Raw genomic sequence first — 18884 nt, 5'->3', positions numbered from 1 at the left:
GCCAGCTGCATCATCATTCCCTGACTGCCATTTTCATTAGGAGCAGGGGAATTGGGGTTGGTTTGTACAGGCAGGGGGACTAAATACCGGGTCTCTTTCTACTGCAGACCTAAGTGATGACTGAAGGGTAAACTGACCTTTGCAGTGCATTACCAACTGTTCCAGATGTGCTGCCAAATCAGCCTTGTTCTGCTGGATGTTATGGTGGGATGGATTTAAGACCAGTTTTTGAGTCGATACAAGTGAAGTCATGTTTCACCTCCTTCCTGATAATGGTGAGACCAGAGGTGTTTAATGATATAAAGAGACTGAAGAGATGCTATAGACATTTTGCTTAGGTAATCTTTGAGTTGAATCTTCTTCAGCAGAGCTTAGGCAGAGATCACCAGTTCTACCATGAGTGTGCTTGCTTTGGGACAGGTCAAGAAGACCACTATGTCCATGATTTGTATGTGTCAGAATACAGCTTTCCTTGACTGTCCATAATAAAATGCCTTCAAAATTAGAAATTCTAACTTTTTTTCTTCTATCAGCAAGAGAGGAATGAATGAGATTACAGAAATTTGAAGGTCTTCTCAGTTTGCTGGACAAGATCTTTGAAAGGTTTAATCATGTATCAGTATCGTTTCACTCAAAACAGTAAAGGTGCAAGAGCAATTCTGGTACATCTCTATAAATCTTCCGAATTTGAATGTGTGTGAAGATTGCATTTATGGTTTCACAACCAGCTAGAATCTGTAATGCCTCAGAGGAACCACTTTATCAAAGTGATGACTTCTCAGATGGTTAGTTATAATCTGAGTCAACGCTTCTCCAGATACACAGATGAAGAAGACATCATAATAATTGGCAAAAATTTATGATCTCAAAATTAGTGGTTTAACTCCCCTTTTACAGCTATTAGCTCCTTCTTTTTGCAGCTCCACTTCTGCACTCAGCCATGCTTCATTTGATGCAAACTTAATAAGCAAATCTTCCATTTCTTTTTCTGCTCCTTATTATTACATGTGCATTACTAGGGACCTTGAAGCCTTGAGGAAAAAATTACTAGAAGCCTTGAGGAAAAAATGTATATGATTAGATAACTAAAGACTATCATAATTTACAGTGCCAGAAGGCAATGTTTGGAGCTTGATTGACACCCTTAATTCTGGCACTTACCAGCTTTTAAGTGCTTGATTCTACAACTATAAAATGTTCTTTCAGGTTGGTTGGATTATTTATTTATTTAATTTCAAAATAATATCCTAGGTATCAAAAAAAAACCATTTTCTCTTCCCCCTTCATGGCTCATCAGGTGCCACCATGCCAACATTCACGTGGGAAGGACTGGGCTCTACTGACGCAGTCTGTGGACCAACCTCTATTAAAGATAAAAGAGAAAGCAGCAGTGAGAGTAAACTGTCCTCTTCTACCAGAGTTATGTAGAGGTGAGAAAACTTCAGCAGTAATTTTCACAGACATTTACTGACTTCAAAGGAATAATGAGCAATAGAAATGCTGGGAGTCATCCAGACTGCAGTGAGCACAAAACCAGGGCTCATTCCTTCTTCCCCTTCCTCTCTCACCTCTCCCAGTCTCCTTCCTACTTCTGAGGATACCTAATTCCATCCTTCTACCCTAGACAGACTCAAATACAGCTGCTCAACACACAGCAGAAAAACATCAGGAGTCAAATTAAGTATGTGGGCATTTAATGATTCCCTGGATGAACAGACTGAAGAACAGCAAGACAGACAGACAAATAGACAAAAGCTCCTAAATATGTGGACTAGCACAAGCAGAGGTATGCTTTTGTTTGACCTGCAAAATATCTGATCTCAGATTTCATGTCCTCACTATGTCCAAAAACTTCATTAAAAGTATTTAGGGACACATTATACCAAATTTACAAACTCTGGAGTCAGCACTTGTTCACACACATCAAAGCCCCGTAGAAACATGGGCACATTTGACTCCATTGTACAGATGCTAATGACCTTTTGTTTCTGTGGAGGTTTATTTTTTGGTCACTCATGTGGTAGGGAAGACAATTTTCAAGAAGCCCAGTAAGTAAATTCAGTAAGGCCCAAGGAAGTGGGTATTGTCATCTGTTAACTACCATATTGAGCTTTGAAGTCAGGAGAAGCCACAGTGCTCACCACACAGCCATGGTTAATTTTGAGTGGTAATGTCTTCCTCCAGATGACATTATGTCAACCACTGTAATAATGGGCTCTCTCTAGCTTTGAAGGGTTTTTTTCTGATCAGTGCCTAGGATTTTATCGGAAGAGTCATGGACCTTAGGGGAACAACTGCCAAAAACTCATTGTGAAATTTTGCAGGATCAGATTACTGTGGTGGAGAGAGGGTGAGAGCCCAAGACAACTTTAGACAAGTCTGCCCAACTCATTTTATTTGATACAGGTTGTACAATTGCACAAAGCCTTATTTCCCTGTCAATAAGAAAACAATGTTGCTTAATAACAAGAAAATTATATGGCTGTTTTCCAGCTCAACAGAATGAATCTTGTAGCAAAATCTTTTTTTTTTTTTCCTTAAGATAGTGTATTTCTATTAATATGGAAGAACAGTGTAAAAAAATGTTTGCAAGAAAGATGTTTATGAATGACTAAACATTCATCAACTCTTTATTACTCAGGTATCATGTACTGACAAGACTTGTGCTCTAATACTTTCTATTCTTTACCTCTTTATCCTTTGAGTAACTCCTTTTCAGCGCAAAGAAATTCTCTGTCAAGCCTGTAACAGTTGTGAAATGAAAATAGCTGCCTTAGATCCTCATTATCTCAGTTAAAATATGATCCAGAGCTAGCCAAGCCCCCTGTGTAGCATCCATTACTGTATTACTCTTACAGTGCCACTTATCCATGATCAAACAGCAAAACCATGAGATGATCAGAAATTGAATTTATGTCTCCAATACCCAACTCCAGTGCCTTGACCACAACACCATCATTCTCTTAAATCAGTCACATTTGGTTTTGGTTATCCCAAATCTCATCAATGAGGTTTTGCATAAGCAGAAAAGCATCAGCATTGGGCTAAAAGTGGAAGCCAGTGGGAGTGTTCCAATCCTAATGGCTTTTGTGGGCTTGAATTGGTATTAATGAGGTCAGAACTTGCCCTTCGGCTACTTGGTCCACAAAAGGATTTCAGTATGCAGCACTTGAGAGGTAAGAATAACAGGAAAGAGATGGTCAGGATATGGATTTGTGCACATCAGTTACTTGGTCTTTTTGTGCAGTCCTTTTTCCGGGAGTTTAATCTCATGGTCAGTCATTCCTCAAATCATATTGATCTTGCATCAACTTCCAGTACAAGAAGTGTTGCATGCTGTTAACAGCAACTCATGTCACGTGTTTCAGCCAAGGCTTGCATGAGACTCATATACAGAGGTTCTCCTTGAGCTCAGGTGCCTGTAGTTTGTAGGTGGGAAGAGAGTTCGGATTCCAGCCTAACTGCCTTCAAGAAACACGCTCTGGCAATCTGAGAAATTAACAATTTAATTCAATAGATCTTGGTCATTTGCACCTAAAAACTACCTGAGAGAGATTTTGATGGCTTCATATTTATTTTTAATAACCATAGAAGCTCAGAATTCCAGAAGATTAAAATTCATATGCAAGTTTTCCAAGACAGAAAAGTGAGATAATGCAGATAGCTGACTGATGTGACTTAATTCATGGCAAAATTAAAGGAATGTAGAAGAGTGATTCAATAAGCAAAGAATTTAGAAATAATATGTAATTAGGGCTGCTCAGTAAGTTCAAATTAACCTGATTCTATTTTGAACCAACACATTTGGTCTATAAAGATATCTTCTGAGATATATGAGCTACATAGGCTTTTGCAAGGTCAGTTGACTGCATCGCCATTCTTCTGCAACCGTGAACTTTGCACAGTCTCAACAGCACATAAGTAAAATGAATTAAAAAATCATGAGCTAAGAGATCTCAGAAATAGGACTGTCAACAGGAAATTAGTTTTTAATTTGGTACCCCCTCTGGGCTCCTACAGGAATTGGTATTGTGTCATGGCATCCAGTGCTTTGATCGTTGTTCTGAGAACAAGTATAAATATCGTTGTTCATAAAGTTTTCAGATTTCACAAAGTTTTCCAGGTGGCTAAATAATAAATGAAGACTAAGCCTCATAACCAAGTGAATTGGATCAGTCAGCAACCTCCTCCCAGTCCAAGAAGAGATGTTTTGGCAGGTAAAAATGGAAGTATAGCTCTAGAAATAAATAGTTCAAACAGTGCAGAAGATCTCCATACCAGCAACGGATGCTTTTCCAGAAAATACAGGTAGTTACATTAAAGTTATGATTTGTCCAGTCAAGATGTGGGTCAGACAACATTATTTCCAAATTTTAGACCACAAGAACCAAGTTCATATGACTACAGGTATACTCTTCTGCATAGAAGCAGTCACTCCAGACTCTATAGTCACAGTGACAGAAACATGGAATTGTTTGCGTTGGAAAAGACCTTCAAAGACCATCCAGACCAACCCAGGGTCTCACCACCTTCATCACAAAAAAGTCCTTCCTTATTTCCAATCTAAATCTCCCTTCTTTCAGTTTAAAACCATTGACCCTTGTAGTGACACACTACAGGCACTGATAAAAAGTCTTTCTCCATTTTTCTTATTAGCCCTCTTTAGATATTGAAAGGCCACAATAAGTTGGGGCCTTCTCTTCTCTCAGCAGAACCACCACAGCTTTCTCAGGGGGAGATGTATTTTAAATCCATGATGTATCTCTTCCAGATATAGATAATAGAACCAGACTAGATTAAGCAATCCCCAAGGGATCCTATTTCTTTCCTTTGCTTACAATAGATGCCTGGGTGAGCATCCTCACTGTAGCTTTCTAAAGTTATACAAGATAAATCCCACCTCAAGTGAGAACAAAGGAAACAATTCCCTCTATTAATATCAATTAATGTATCTTTTACTAAATTATACCTTCAGAACAGCATAAATCAGGAATAGATCAATTCACTGTTAAAGAACTGCCAACTTACATTGGGAGATAGTCTGAGAAATGATGAAAGAGCCCAGTTCTCAAAAACAGTTTCCTGGTTTCACAGTACACTTTTTGAATCACATACTGTGTACCCCTCATATTTAATTTGTATCATGATATTGCAGATTGAGTGAAATGGTATTTTTGTGGTGCAAATGCCATTAGTTTTCTCTTAGAATCCATTCGCCAAAGTAAAATTCAACAATAACATCAATGTGTTCTGATTGGTGAAGAGTTCAGTGTGTCTTTATCACAAACTCAACCATATCTGTCCTTCAAGCAAGTCTACTGACATTTCCAATGACGAGGAAGCGAGAATGGCAGGCCTGCTCACCCCTACGTGTCTGGCTTGGCTCCCTGACGTGACATCATTGCTCATGCCCTACTCCGGCATAATCGAGCAGGTCAGTGGTTATTCCAAGCTTCACCCATTCCAGATTCCACCCTTAACCCTCCAAAACGAGTCTTTTATAGCTAAATGATTCACTTATTAGGTAAAATAAACATGAAAATAATGTCAAATTAAAATAAAGCGAAGTAGCATAAAGTTAAATTCAGACTGACACTGAGCAAACAGTCTGGCTGGAATCATTATACCCTTTTGGAAACAGGCACGGATATCGGAGCATGGATCCAATTAGTTTCAATTGGGACGACCCTTCCTGTTCCTGGCTCCCTGAGCTTAAATCTCACCATTTAGATGTTATTTTAGAGCCGAGGACAACTGTCCTGCAGTTGCCATCTACAGGAACTCAAGAAACCTGCAAACTGTGTTCCGGGCTCAAGACAACAAAGTACTGAAACAAAGCATGTCATTTATCATTTGCAAAGATCTTTAAGACCTTCAAGAGGCCTTGGCTTCTATGAAAACTTGGAGAGAGAGCAAACCCAAGCCAGGTTCACCAAGTGCAAGCACTGGTCTTCATGTCTGGAGCCAACAGAGGGGCCAATGTACACAGAAGAAAAACAAGGGGAAAGGGATGTGCAAGGGCTGTTCTGCAACTGCCTCAGAAAAGTGCTGTGCCACTTTTTCAGGCTGGCTTTTATTAACTGTGGTCCACAAGTGATTTATTTAGATTTAACACCAGACCACCCACAGCCACATTATGGCTTTTCTGGTACTGCCCCTTACCTCAGCCCAGCAGATGCAAAACGACACACAAAGTGATATGAAAGAGCAAGTCAGCAGCACTGGAGCAAGCTTGTGGCTGTAGGCCACTTTCTGCCTTTCAGACATAGCTCCCTTGTTGAAGTTGTGGTATCATATAGGGAAAACACAAAACCACAAAATTAACTTGGTGGTGCCAAGTGAAAGTCTAAGAGGAACTTTTTACAAGGATAGGTAGTGATAGGACAAGGGGGAATGGCTTTAAACAGAAAGAGGTCAGGGTTTGAATGGATATTAAGAAGAAATTCTTTATGTGAGGGTGGTGAGGCCCTGGCACAGGTTGCCCAGAGAAGCTGTGGAAGTGTTCAAGGCCAGGTTGGATGTAGCTTGGAGCAATCTGGTCTAGTGGAAGGTGTCCCTGTCCATGGCAGGAGGGCTGGAATGAGATGATCTTTAAGGTCCCTTCCAACCCAAACCATTCTGTGTTTCCATGATTCTATGATTTCATGCCAGTTCAGGATATGCTGCACACAGAATTCTTTACTGAGTATGGCTGCAAACCCCAGAAGAGGAAGGAAGCACACTTCCCAGCTAAGGTAACCTTGCTTGAGCTCAGTGAAAAGAAGACATTTTTCAGGCCCACATGGAAAAACAATTCCCAGCAGCACTTGTAGATTTTACAGCAGTATTGAAACCATGCCCAGGGTGTGTATAGTGCAAGGTTCATCCCCACTTGTTTGCAAACATTCCACCACCCTGAGAACCGGCAGTTCTGCCCAGCTATGTCACAAGAGGTGACATTTTAATATCCTGACCCAACAGAACCCAGGAACATCTCAGCAGCTACCTGTCATGAGGCATCTGTGAGCACCACAGATATGTGCAGCTTCTGATTTTGCATGCAGTGAGAATCAAAAAGAGTGTCAGCATGTAATATCAAATACTTAGATATTTATTTATATCCTAGGAGGAATATATGGACACTAAACACTTTTTTAAAAATTCAATTTCTTTGTAAAATCCCAAAGCAAGTGGAGCCACAGTATTTCTGATGGTACAACCATACTGTTCCTCTGATTTCTGTGAATTTGGTGGCAAGCAGTTTTCATCTCCCTCTGCTACACCTAGAATTGCCAATGCACAAAAGAATATTATATATATACTTAAATTCCCTTTCAGCCCAATGAAAATCATACATGTATTTTTAATTAATAAACTATTGAATTTGAAAATTGGGTAACAGTGATTTAAAATAAAAATCAAAGCTGATATCACCATCTCTGCCAAGTCAGAGTGATTCAATCAAAACCTGGCATAATCAAGTAGTATGAATTCTTCCAAACATTCACTACAATCTTTAAAACAATCCTTCATCCAAAAAGCCGACAGAGCATCAGTCATCACTCCCAGGAAGAATTAAAAAAAAACAGGTATAACAAAAGGCAAAAGCGAGCTCTTGTTAAAAATCATGCAAATGGGACAAGAAAAAATCTTAACTTTGTTTTTGCTATACTTTCCTCTCAAATATGACAGCTGATGTTGTTTGCTTAGGCTTGTGTAGGTTCAGTATTCTCTGGATGGGGGCATCAGTTTTTCAGCAGGACACTTATATCCTGGCTGTGTGTCACAGGACTCTGGCCACACAAATAAAAGCCATGTCTAGACTATTCTTGAGAAATAAAACCAGTAAGATGGCACTGCCGTGGAATTTCTCCCTTCCTGTCCCTGGAGAAGCTAATGATCTCTCTCAGCATTTGGCAGCTGCAGGTCAAAACCACAAGCAGGAATGAAAAAAGGGGGGACATAAGTTTGGGTGGGGAAATAAAAAGGCATGAAGATACTACTATTTGTAGATGTCACCAGTTACTATTTCATGTAATATAGCATTTCATCTCTTAATACTAAGAATGTATTATAAACAAACATTTAAGACCTATTTTCAGTGTCATGCCACTGCAAGCACGTTGAGCAGATGCTACAGCAGCAGATGGTTGTTCCCAATGACCTCACAGAAATCAGAGACTAATAAGTAATGCTTCTGGAAACACCATATTGAAGACACCCATGAAGAAAAAAATTGCTCATCTTGTTCCCAGTAATGCATTTTTTTACATTTGTTGCCCAGAGAAGCTGTGGCTTCCCCATCCACGGAAATGTCCAAGGCCAGGTTGGACAGGGCTTGGAGCAACATGGTCTAGTGGAAGATGACCTGACCATGGCAGGAGATTGGAACAAGATGACCTTAAAGTCACGTCCAACACAAACCATTCTGTGATTCCATGATTCTTTGATTTCCATGGCCTTCCCTGCCACAAAGTCAAATGCACAATGGGAGTCCCTCCTGACGTCTGCTTTACAGCAAGAGATTGTGCCCATTCTGGCCCCTTGAACACTATGTGCAGTCTCAGCACACTGGCTACTGTTTTGTATATCAAATTGTTGGGGAGGCGGTATCAATAAACAGCTGCATGGTCAAATTAGTACTGTTTACTGTCAAATTAACAAGGAAAGTGATACTTTCTGCTCTTTGTTTATAACCCTGCACAGTCGGCCCTGGCATCAGAAAGAATAAATGAAAATGGACAGCTCCTGATGGTAGATGGTCTCAGAGATCAAACAGAAGGGAAATTTTGTTTGTCTTATGAGCTAAACAGTATCTTTTCAGGTTCATGTGCTCAGAATAACAGCTATTCAGCTGCACCAGCTGTTTTGTATTTCACTGCTAATTGTGTGTCTCATTCCTTGCAGGTCATTGTTTGATTGCTGATGTTCACTCAGGGAAAGGGAATAGGAGTACAGAGCACATGTGTCTGCATGAGGTAGAAGAGTGGGGAGATGCTTAAATTCCAGGATGAAAGTTGTGTACAGCAGTAGGTTTCTGTTGTACTGAGATTTAAAAGATAGGCCCTGGCCTTTCAGCACACTCTCTGAGCTCTGCTTTTGGAAAGATGGTGTAAAAGCAATGTCAAACACGTGCAACAGTTATATGATACTGCACCCACACTGAGGGTGTTTTACCCAAAAAAATGCCTCAAAAATCTACAAACAGACTTTGAGTCTAAAGAAATCTGAGCTCGCCAGTCAAAATATAAATTTTGAACAGAACTGAATCATTGCTTTTATTAAAATATCTACTTTAATAGGGAAAAACTAATTTATTCCAACTGACCTCTTTAGGTGTGGTCTAGACTATTTGAATCAGGAAGATGTTACCTCTGCATACTGCTTCTTGCCATTCACTCACTCTTCTGACTTTTCTTCCTTCACCTTGACAGTTATTAAAATTTCTGTTATAATAGTTTATTTTCTAAACTCCTTTCACTCAGACAGAAATATAGAAAGGCTGTCATCACATAGCAAAATAAAAATAATTGGCCATGAAAAACAGGCACAACCTTTGCTTATGACAGATTTTCCCCTAATTTTACATGATTTGCCTTATTGTCACTTCAAGACAGGTTTTAGCAAGATGCTTGATGTTGGTATATCCTTCTCTTTAATCCAATAACAATTCTACCATGTATTTACAAGAGTATGGTTATGAGAGCTGTGTGGACAGCTTTCTAGAGCTGTATTTCTTGTCAGAGGAGACAAAACCTGGAGACAGCAAATATACAGACTGTTTGCATCCTTTTGTTAAATGCTCAGAAACTATGTGAATGAGGGTGGCATAAATGCTTGGATGCATTAAACCCAAAAGGCAGCTCTCCTCTGTCTCCAGTTAAAAGCCTTCTCCGGTGATATCATGTTGATAAGAACTTTGAAATGCTATAAATAGGTAGATAGGATCTCTAAAGAATGTGTTTGAGGTCATTCTAACTCATCCATCTCAAGAAAGAAATTCACTGCAGGCAACTTTTGCAGATCACATAACGTTTGGCAAACAGCTAAAACAGCAAGAGGAGTCATTGCTCCAGAGTGACAGATCAGTACCACAGTTAGGCATGAAGGGTGGGATGAATCATGTCCAAAGCGCTTTCAGGACACATTCAGACATGTGCTGGGCATCTGACCTGTGTTTTAGTCATTGGAGGTTTCATCCCAGCAGTCAGTGAGGTTCATCTGGCTGTAGATGCCCACATCTGGTCAGATGTTCCTTGCCCAAGGTTCCACTAACCAGATCAATAAGGTTTTGACTATAGTGGGAGTCAAGACAAGTAATTCACTGGTGGATATTGACATATGTAGACACCTGAAATTATGAATTAAGGTGGCACCTAAGTAACTTCACAGTGTTCCCTATATAAGAGATGGAGAGGAGTGTTCCTTATTCCACCCTAAGAGGCAACTGTAAAGTAACAGGTAGGATGTCATACTCCACTAAATTCTAAGGAAACCGACTTGAGTGATTTAAGCTATCCACACAGCTTTAGAGGACTGAAATTGAGTGAGATGAGAGAGAAGGTATGGGGAAAAGGGGAGGGAGGAGAGAGAGAGAAAAAAAAAGAGGAATTCGGAAGGAATTCGGAAGGAATTCGGAAGGAATTCGGAAGGAATTCAGAAGGAAGGAAGGAAGGAAGGAAGGAAGGAAGGAAGGAAGGAAGGAAGGAAGGAAGGAAGGAAGGAAGGAAGGAAGGAAGGAAGGAAGGAAGGAAGGAAGGAAGGAAGGAAGGAAGGAAGGAAGGAAGGAAGGAAGGAAAAAGAAAGAAAAAGAAAAAGAAAAAGAAAAAGAAAAAGAAAAAGAAAAAGAAAAAGAAAAAGAAAAAGAAAAAGAGAAAAAGAAAAAGATGTCTCTTTTTTATTAGAAAACAGCATCATGTATTAAGAAACTATATCTTTACTGGCATTTTTAGGGAACAAATCATAATGTGCTATAAAGCAAGATATCAAATCAGGATCCTATAAATTGAATGTTTTCCTGTGCTTTCATCTGGATGTTTAATGATATACTTCTGAACCAAAAGCCTCTGTAACATTATTCCTTCAGTATAACACTTCACAAATGACTAAACTTCAGAGATAACTGAAGCTATTTCTGAACCTTTCTGGACATTTTTAGGCTGAGGAAAATGTGGAAACACAACAGCAAAAGGTGCCCAAATAATATACAACATAGCTCTCTTAAACCTTGAACATGGTGTCTACTTTATTTAACTCCCAACAGCATTTCTGTTATGTGATGCCAACTAATGCAGGGCAACTGTAAAGTCAAAAAGGATAAAGGAAATCGTTTTTTCAAATATGTGCCAGACTCTTTCAAAAGACAACTAGGAATGTAGCAAAAGTGATCAAAGGCAAAAGAGCCTGCCAGGCTTTATTTACTCTCTACTCTCTGTCTGTTGGGGATTGACATTTTTTATATTTTTGTTTCTTTTTTAAAAACAATAGTTTAGACAAATGTGTCTAGACTGATGGTAGAGCAAATGTGACATTAATTATGGATTCTTACACAGTGGCTCAGCATATGTGGGCAGTTGCCAGTTCCCAGCGAAACAAGAATTGCCAGGCTGCCAAACTGGAAATACCATGGCCTTCTCTCAGAGTGTGACTGGTATCAGATGTTTCAGAAGAGGCTGCTGGCACATGGTCCTGGGCAGCTGCATGGCAGCAGCACTGAAAAAGTGCTGCCATATCTCCAGGTGTTAATGGAGAGGAGCCTACAAAGAGATTTGTTTTCACAGCTCTGCAGGAGGTACTTCAGATCCAATTATGTGCCAGGTGAAAGCCAATTTGGCTTGGAGAAGGTTTTGTGCAAATGTGGTGAGGCTTTGTTTGCACCCCAACCAGGTCCCTTTAGTGAAACCCCTGAGTCTGATTGCACAGGGCTGGTTTGCTCAGGCTTGACCACACAACAGCAGGGACCCAGGAATTAGGCAATGTTGCAGATCTTTTCCAACAGTGGTAAACATCTTCCTTGTTGGGGACATGTTCCGTTTTGGGAAGACTTCTGTGCTATTCTGAGTCCAATGCATTGGCAGCTCCGAATAAATGTGCTATCAGCTAATAAACTAATGCCTTTCACATCTCAGTGGCTTCCAGGTGATGACTGATATTAAAGCAAAAAATTCTCATTAATAATTCTGAAGTGAAATACTTGTGTTTTTCTCTGCTGGAAATCATACTATTTCTGCTTTTCTCACCCTCAGGACACCAGATCTTCACAGTAACCCTTCTCTTTGTGACATCAGCAAAACATAGAATCATGGAACCATAGAAGGATTTGGGCTGGAAGACAACTTAGACACCGTTCAGTTCTGAGCCTCTGCCATGGGCAGGGACACCTTCCACTAGACCAGGTTGCCCAAAGCCCCATCCAACCTGGCTTTGAACACATCCAGGGATGGGGCATTTACAGCCTGCCTGGGAACCTGTTCCAGAGCCTTACCACCCTCAGAACTTCTTCCTAATATCTAATCTAAATATACCCTTCTTCAGCTTAAAGCCATTCCCCCTTGTCCTATCACTCCATGTCCTTGTGAAAAGTCCCTCTCAAGCTCTCTTGTAGGCTCCTTTATGTTGTAACCACTGGACTCTGCCTAGCAGGCTGCTGTGGCCTGAAAGCTCAGCGAGGGTTTCCTGAGGCCACATGATTAATCGCACCCCAGAGCCCATTTCGGACAGCCCTGTGATCTGGCTCCAGCAGCCAGCAGCGTTACAACACAGTGGATGGTAAAGAAGGTAGAGAAGGGTCCCTCATGAGGGTTTGAGATGGCTTTCATCACATCTTATACCCACGATGTTCAGACGTAGAGAGACAGCGTGGTCTGGGTGCGGGGTGGTTTTGTCAGGGGCCCAGGGGCGGTCCCTGGGCGGGGTTGGGGTACAGAACAAATAGGGAGAAACCGAGGGAGTGGCCAGGGCTAGGGCAGGGAGCAGGGGGAAAGTACAGAATTAGGGGGTTAATAGGCCACCACACTTAGGTGCTGGAAGAGGCTGTAAGGTCTCTTTGGAGCCTTCCCTTCTCCAGGCTGAACAGCCCCAAGTCTCTCAGCTTGTCTTCATAGAAAAGGTGCTCCAGCCCTGTGATCAGCCTAGTGGCTTCTTCTGGACTCATTCCATGAGGTCCACGTTCATCTTGTATTGAGGGCCCCAGAGCTGGATGCAGCACTCCAGGTGGAGTCTCACAAGAGAAGATTGGGAAATCAACATCCTCTTGACCATATTAAATGTGCTCATTCTTAAGAAATGCTTAGTGACAAGGATAATTCTTGAAAAAACCTGATCTAGTAGCCTCCTTCCAGCCAAACACATAATTTTTTCTCAGTGCATTCAATATTTCTTTCTATTGAGCTGATTCCTTACACATCTTCCACCTAATTCCTATTTGATCACTGATCACTACCACATATATTCAGATTTCTTGTGGAGTTTTTGGAGCGCACAGCAAGATATAAACACACTGTAATAGCAGGACAATGTCATTTAGTGTGGAACATATTGCTGACCATACTCAGTTTATGCATAAAAGTCGGAGTTGTACTAGTGTCCCAGACCAGGTTGTCAGCTTCTACACAAGTTTATAGGTAATGTGTTTATCAAGAAAGATACTTTTTAATGTTTGAACCCATGAATGAATCTAAAACAACAAAATACAAGATTTTTAAAAAAAAAATAAAAGAAAGAAAAGCATAGACAAATTGTTCTGTCTTTTAACAAAGACTCAGCATTATAATTTTTAGAACTTGCCAGTGACACAATCCATTATTGGTTTGCCCATATTAAAAACTTCCTGGCTTTTTATTTAATCAAAAATAGCTCTGACTGGCAGAAGTGCTGAAGGCCGTAACCTTCTGGTTATCCACAGAACTAGAATAACAAGGGCAGCGGGGCAGTCTCTCCTCACCCTGCCTCTTCTTGCTGTCTCCGTTCTCCCAGAGGGTCCAACTCTTCCCACTCAGTCTAGGGCTGTTTTGCTGAGTCTGACACCAAAACTGTGCAACTGAGTTTCCTGTAGAGATGCCAGGGATGAAACCAGAGTCAATGTGTAGCCACAAAGAATCCCTTAAAACTTAAGACTCAGAAAAATGACTCAGACTGGCTGAGGAAGCCAATTCATACAGATAACTACTCTCTGCAGCAGTCAGGCTAGGGTGAAAGAGGTGGGTGAAAACTCCTGCCCTGTTATTAAAAAAGCAATTTCCCTGAATTCCCCCTGAATTGAATTCTCCATTGCCTTAAGTGATCTGCTGGTGAAAGTGCAGCAGTCAGCTCCTCTGCTGCCAGAACCACAGGCGCTGGGCATTGTAGAGCACCGCGCGCTCTCTGCAGACAACGCACTTCCCAAAACTTTTAATTCCACCCTTTTTTGAGAGGTGTGAATATGGAGCCACTGAAAGTAGGTTGGGTGGGGAGGGACCATACTCTTCCCTCCTGTGAGTGCTCAACACAGAGAAGCAAAGGCTATGGGGAGATCCCGTTGGAGCTTTTCTGTCCTTGGAGGGAGCCTGAAAAAAGAGGGAGAGTGGCTTTTTAATTGGAAATATAGTGAGAGGACAAGGGGGAATGGCTTTAAACTAAAAGAAAAAGATTTAGATTAGATGTTTGGAAGATGTTCTTTACTGTGAGGGTGGTAAGGCCCTGACACAGGTTACTCAGAGAAGCTGTGGCTGCCTCTTCCCTGGAACTGTCCAAGGCCAGGTTGTCCCTGCTACTGCATCTTTAACATCTGTTGGTGTTCATGCTGAACATCAATTCTTGGGGTTTTTTTCCCTCACACACACAGAAAATCAGGATGAACAACCTTCCACTGGAGGATCCATATCACAAAGACACTAAGCTCATTAAAAGCATTTATTTCATAAAAATAATGGCTGGTGTGGATGGAACTATCAACAAGGATAGGAAGAAGGTAGGACCTCCTGGGTAAAGCAAGATCCATGAAGTGACAGTAAAAGACTCTGAATGATATTTTGACCTTCCTAAGTGATCAAATTCCCCTAAGTGACTGAGTCCCATAGGTCCACATTTGGACTGACATTGTCCACATTTCAAAATTTTTGAAATTTTTTTGGAAGAATATTCATTTCCTTCAAATCTTCAATTTGAAGAATTCAAATCTTGGCCAAAGAAAAATACCTCTTTTTCAACTGAATCCATAAGTGACAACACCACATGGGTTATGGAAATTAATTAACTGCCGTGCTGTTCCCACTGTGCACAGTTGTATTCATTTACTTTAACTTGTTCAGCTTCTGCCAGGAGTCAAATACTTACCTCGAGTGCAGAAGAGGAAAACAGTGACTTTCCATCTACTTTCCTTTAAAAGATGTTTCCTTAAACACTATGTAAATTTAAGTAGGTGGTATTGTCCCATGGATATTTCATCAGTGAAGGAGCTGGAGATATAGTCTAGATATTCTGTATTTAAGTACTTGTTTTATTAATGTTTCTCTGTGCCTCAGGTCCCTTATTCTTAAGCATTAATATATCCTGAAGTATTATCAACACAAGGCAGTACAGTAAAATTAACCAGCTCTGTTTATTTAGCAGATTCTTAAACAGAAATGATATTCAACATTCATAAACATGCCTGTAAGTCTAATTTGAATTTTCAAGAATTCCCTAAAGGACTAAAACTCTGCAAAATAGTGGACTGGGGGCTGTTTGAAAGGGAATTAAGAATTTTTTTTTTTTCCCCTTTGATTTTAAACCCTCTTTTTATAGATTTTTTTTTTTAAGTTTATAGTAATTTTCCTGGTTTTGTTCATTCCTAGTTTTTTGTTGAATAAGGCCTATGTGTTCGGTTGGCTTGCTTTGTTTTTCCCTTTCCAGTATTTTTTCATCAAATTGGTCACTTCTCATGGAAAGTGCTTATCTTTCCCTATCCTTATTGTGATAAGAAACGGCTATGAGACAGCAGACAATAGGCATTTTTCCTACCTTTGTTTTTTTATATAATTGGACTTTCAGAACAGAAAATCCCTTAAAATAAATAGGATGCAACCTCAGAATAGGGAGTTTTATATTGTACGAAAACTTGGTTTCTTCACGTGGGTGAGTCTGAGGCTGTTGCTATGAATTATATGCATGCAAGGATTTTGAACACTCACTGCCAAATGCCAGGATTTACTATTAATATCTTCTAACTACTCCCTGACCCATTAATGACTGTTCCTGATACCGAATGGTTCATTCTTGGCATGAGCAACACATGTGCAAGACTGAACACTCACGGAATACACGTTCCCTGTGAAAACATGGGAAAAGAGACACAACAGAGAACAGAAGGGGGATGGGAATATTATATAAGTTGTGAGAGGGAAGAAAAGAGCCAAAACACAACAAAATGAGCGTCTCAGATGGCGAGTCCCAGGTGAGGAAGGTGTGTAAGCCTGTCTGTGGGATCTCACCAGCATCAAAGGGATATTGATGGCCCAGGCTCAAGTCCCACTGAGACCCTTGGAAATCCCTCCTGTGCTGGATCCCTGCCCTCTCTCCTTCACCCCCAGCCCTGTAACTCTTGTCCTAGCCTTCTTTGCTCACTTTTTGCTCAGCTAATTCAGCTTATTAAAGTGACAAAGATATATCCAACAAAAAAAGTGAGGAAATTTGCCATTTCCTGCCATTTTACAGCAGTAGCTCAGCTCACATGGAAAGTGGACATGCAGCAGAGCCACCCAAGGGAAGGTGCAGGACTGCAGGACTCTGGTGCTTACCTGTCCCATGGATTCCCACACTGCTATCTACAGAAATCTGCCAGTAGTTGTTTGTGATAGATATATGGTTAAATATTTTACTTTATTTTCAACAGAAACACACCGACTGCACCTATACTAGTACATAAACATGGTAGCAATGCTTTCCTGGATGTCCATGTCCACACTGCTAAATACTCCCCAAAAGTGGCATGCTGCATCTGAACTGCTACTGGGAACAGTTTGAGCTCTCTGCTAGCTCCCAGCTCACAACTGGGCCCTGCTGGGATCAGGCCAGAAGCATGTTGGGGGAAATTCAGGCAGTTGAACAGCATAGACAACCAAGGGGCTGCACATGAAATGGTTCTTGGCACTGTTTAATCTGTAAACATAGGTGAAGACACTGCATCTCTCACTAAAAAAAAAACAAAAAAACCCCAAAAAACAAAGAACAAACAAACAAAAAACCCACAAAAACAACAAACCAAAGAAACCACCCCAAAACAAAACAACAACAAAAAAAAACACCCCAAAAAACAATAGCAGCAGCAACATAAAAATATGGATCAACCAAAGCAACCAAACCCATTCTTGCTTCCCAAGACACTGTGGTCTACATCTACATTTTGCTGTCAGACTCCCTCCTAACAGGACGCCTGGAGTCAACAAGGTATTTACTCACTAATTTGTTCTATATTTATCCCATGGTTGAGTGACCAATCTTTTATTGATTTCCTGCCTTTTGTGAGAGTTTTGTTCCATCTCCCCATCTCCTCTTTGTATCAGATGACCCTGCCATATAAACATTTCCCAAACACTCCCAGCATGTGCACTGTAAGTTGTCATTTCTGCAGTACAGAGCTCAGGACTCAATTTTAATGCATATTCAGGGTGTGGGGGAAGAAGAGAAAAGGGAAAATGTACAGAGTGAATTTTTTTCTTTTTTTGCACTAGAACTAGTTCATATTAATCCCAGTTGTGCTGATGAAAGAAAAATTTGTCTTGGTGCTGCCCAGGAGGGTCTTGTAGACTACAGAGTATTCCCCTCCTCGGCTGTAGACCAAAACAATCTCACACCACACAGGTTTGTCACTTGACAGCTTTCATCTGGCTCAGCCCTGATTTGCAGAGAGATCAGTATGAGCTTTTCTCCTGGCTCCAGTGGAGGATGTCTATGGCTCTTGCCTGGTTTGTCTCCTACTCATCACATTTTGCTGGCAGCTGCCTCTGTCCCTGGAGGGACAAATGTGTTCTCAGTTATTGCCTAGTCACTGGCCTATGGCACTGCAATGAGAGGAGCTTTTGTGGGGCTGGAGCAGAATTTATCCCCTTCAGAGGGGTGTTTCAGTCAGTGGAAGTACAGATATTCCTGGGGGTTGGTTGTAACAGCTGCTGACTGCCCAATCCAGCAAAGTGTGCAAGCCCAGTACTTCGGTTCAGGCCACCCCTAGTCCCATTTGTGTGCACATGAGATAATTCTCACTTGATTTCATCCATCATAAAGCTAAATGCATGGTCTGAGATGGTCCTCTGGAAAAGAACACTGTTCCTCCCATCCTAGAGGGATGTGTCCACAATCAGAAAAGCAAACAGCTTTGTGGGGGTGCTCATCTCACATCACTGATGGCAGAGACACCTTGCTCTGAGGTAGCCAACCTTAGATGAGGACAAGCCCACTCCAAGGTTGTGGTGTAAGCCCTCATCTTGACAGGCTCACAGGCCTCTGCAGAGGCCACACAGCCCTTACTGATATGGCAGTTCCTAAAGAGAAATAAACATCTCAGTTCCCTCCTGCTCTGCATCTCCATTAACTAAGTGATCCTCATGATTCATAGAACCATAGAATCATTTAGGTTGAAGAAAACCTCTAAGATCATCAAATCCAGCCATTAACTGAGCACTGCCAAACTATGTCTACCAGCACTACACCAATATGTCTTTTAAACCCCTCCAGGACTCGACCACTTCCCTGGCCAGGCTGTTCCAGGGCTTGATAACAAAGTAATACAAATAAATTAGCAGACCTGTGATTCACTGGTGCCAGGTTTCTAAGACAGTTTAACATCTTTGTGATTCAAGCTTTTTGCAGAGTGGGATACCAGTGTCCTGGTGGGAGACATCCAGAGCTGCTGGCTGAATTAATTGGAAAATCTGCTCGAGACTTAGACACCA

Source organism: Coloeus monedula (genome assembly GCF_965178545.1).
Source record: "Coloeus monedula genome assembly, chromosome: 2".
NCBI classification, from domain to species: domain Eukaryota; kingdom Metazoa; phylum Chordata; class Aves; order Passeriformes; family Corvidae; genus Coloeus; species Coloeus monedula.
This window is presented reverse-complemented; position numbering follows the sequence as displayed.